At 45.5% G+C, this 2,856-nt stretch overlaps 1 long non-coding RNA gene across 1 annotated transcript; it reads right to left on the bottom strand.

Annotated features, from left to right (window-relative positions):
• Positions 1-645: 645 nt before the first annotated feature.
• On the bottom strand, positions 646-1,635 carry LOC311585252. Its single transcript, XR_014775162.1, has 3 exons — positions 1,582-1,635; positions 1,226-1,346; positions 646-743 (listed from the first exon to the last, which is right to left on the bottom strand). It is a non-coding gene; the product is annotated as an uncharacterized lncRNA (long non-coding RNA).
• Between the last annotated feature and the right edge of the window lie 1,221 nt (positions 1,636-2,856).

Genomic DNA, 2,856 nt, shown 5'->3' on the forward strand with positions numbered 1-2,856 from the left:
TCCCTATCTACCAGGGTGTTACTGACCACTGATCATGCCATTTGTCTCTCAGAGAGCTGACATATTGATAATCAAATGTTCCAAATGGGGAGCAGATGGCTGCAGAGGGCCATTTCCTTCCAGTCCTTTCTGCCTAGCCTCCATTCTCCAGTGGATCTGGCCCAACCCTTGCCTTTTGTACTCTCAGTGCCTGGCATGGAGTCTCTGCAAAGAACAGGAGACGGATGTGGCAAGGAGAAACAGGTCGTCTACCGAACAAACCGTTTGCTCTTTGCCTAGGCAGGTGAGACTCTGGGGCTTGCCCCGTTGCCAAAGATGTGTGTGCCCCTTTGCTCATCACTTAACCCCTGCGGCCATCTTTCTTTGTTACCATGAGAAGTTTAAGGAGCTCCTACTCTGTGGTGATTCTGGAGAGCCCTGGAGAGGGTTGGGGGCTCTCCTCGAGGGGTGCCCCCCAATGCTTCTGCTCCCTCCTTTGCATCTGCATGTTCCTCATGGAAGTCTCTTTTTTTTTTTGTTTTTGTTTTTGTTTTTTTTCCCCTTCTATCCCAGGACTCAGTAGCGTCCTCCCTTCCGCCTCCTCCCCCTCCCCAGTATTTAGTGCTGCCTCTGAATTACTTAACTGGAAGTGTTTAGGGACAGAGTTTGGAGGGCAAATGAGATAACGAACGGAGCAGCACAGCCGGCATCATTCTTTCCGCTGCTAGGGATTCGTGAGCTTTTATTCTTCTTGGGCATCTTGACTGTATCAACATAAAGAGGAAAACAAATCGCATACACAAATCAAAACCCCCCGGCTCCGCCGGAGTTGCTGTGGCCAAACGGGAGAAATCTGAAATGAAACTATTACAGCTGCAGCTAATGGGGCAGGAACAAGAAACACTTGTTCCGGCCCAGCAATGCCGTGCTTCCCTTATCATCCTCCATCAAGTGTATGATTTTATTGTTAAACATCGGAAATGGTGAGCGAGTACAGTCACATTTAGATTCCCCTCCCCTCTGCTTGTCCTGTGACAGGCATATGAGCCTTCCTAAGCGCTTGGGCTGTGGGGGTTTACAGCAGCCTACACCGCCCCGGGCTTTGTCTCCTTTGGTACCTCGCCTTGAACCGTGCAATAAAGTCTCCTTTTTAAAGTACAATACATTTCCCCCTAGCCTATTCTTCTGGGGCTTTTATGACTCACAACTGACAAAGGCCTCACTAATGGAAATGCAAATTTCCTACCTGTCAAAGGCTGAGAATGCTTTTTTCGCAAACATTGGCAGGGCAGGAAGTACATTAGCATGCACGTATCAGGGAGAGAGCCCTTTCCCATAAGTTTGTGGGATAAAAATGTTATTTGATGCTGGAATAGAAATAAAATAGTAGTGATTAGATCCGCCCATGTAGACAGCACCAGTCCTTGGGGGAAGCAAAACTGGTGAGTTTTAGTTTCTACACAAGCTTTATTCAGACTCAAAACACTTATGTTCCTCTTTTATAAAGACTCTGACTTGGGCACCAGATGGGCAGAAAGCTCAGATGCCCTCAACCTCCCTATATTTTGCTTCTTTTCTGTCAACACAAAATATAACTCTCACCTCAGCTTAACCGGAGCCGAGCGTAAGTGGCTCAGGAACCATATTTCAGTTGCCCTGAAAGACATGGTCAAACATGAAAGCAGTTATATGGACTTCCACAGTCACAAGACAAAGGAAATTCATAAATTCAGACATTTTCCAACAACACTGGTAGAGACTTAGGGGAGGGTGTTAGGGGAATCTGCAATAGGTTTTAGATGTCTTCTGGTTACATTCTTATATTTTGGGTTGGCTGAAGGATTGTCACAGACCTTTTTTTTTTTTTTTTTTTTTTTGGTTTTTCAAGACAAGGTTTCTCTGCGTAACCTTGGCTGTCCTAGACTCTGTAGACCAGGCTGGCCTCGAACTCACACCTATCTGCCTGCTTCTGCCTCCCTGAGCGCTGGGATTACAGGCCTGCGCCACCCACAGCCTTTGAGGATGAACTCCTCTTTCATGGTGGACTTTGAGCTCCACCTCCAGTTTCCTTGGTTAACACTAAAAGCCAAACAAAACAAAACAAAACAAAAACATTAACTTTACCACTCTGCAGGTCTCTTAGCCAACAGAATGGAATACCTCTGGCTGTGGGTAGAGACATGACGTTCTGATCTGCTCCAAAAATTTAAAACATTACATACTATTGTCTTCTTCCTTAAGAGTTAATTCAGATGGGTCTGTCAATCACTTGGCTGGGAGATCATCTCCCCCTCCCCCACCCCCGAAACTGATTCGTCTGAGGACACACTAAGGATATGGGAGGAATAATTACCCTCCTAATGAAATAATGCACTTATCCTCCCCAAAACTGTCCAGCCCCACCCCGGCTGCATGCAGATCCTCTGTCATGTAGCACTGAGGCTTGCCTACTTTCCTGAACAATTCACTTTTACTTTTTTCTCCTTTCTATCTCTCTCTCTCTTCCCCCTCTCCCCCCCCCCCCCCAACACTGGCTGAAGCCTGGGTACACTTTCTTTGACACTCTGGGACTTCTCACTTTTTTTTTTTTTTAAAGCTTCTCCCACCTTCCACCATGTGATTGTTTGCTGACATTTATTATCAAACCTGCCTACTTTTTTTGGACTCTAACACAAAAAGGAAGAGCTTCATTCTTCATCTTTTCCAACTTCCTTGTCCGAGGGGCCGGGAGAGATTTATGCTTAACTTCCCTGTTGTTTTCCTCCCAAACTTGAATAGAATCATCTTTCAGTTTCCTTGAAGTCTATTTCTAATTAAAAAAAAAAAAATGAACAAGACTATGAACCCTCAAAAAAGAAGTCCTAAAATTCCCTGGTA

This window comes from Acomys minous (assembly GCF_964271855.1).
Source record: "Acomys minous genome assembly, chromosome: 15".
Lineage (NCBI taxonomy): Eukaryota > Metazoa > Chordata > Mammalia > Rodentia > Muridae > Acomys > Acomys minous.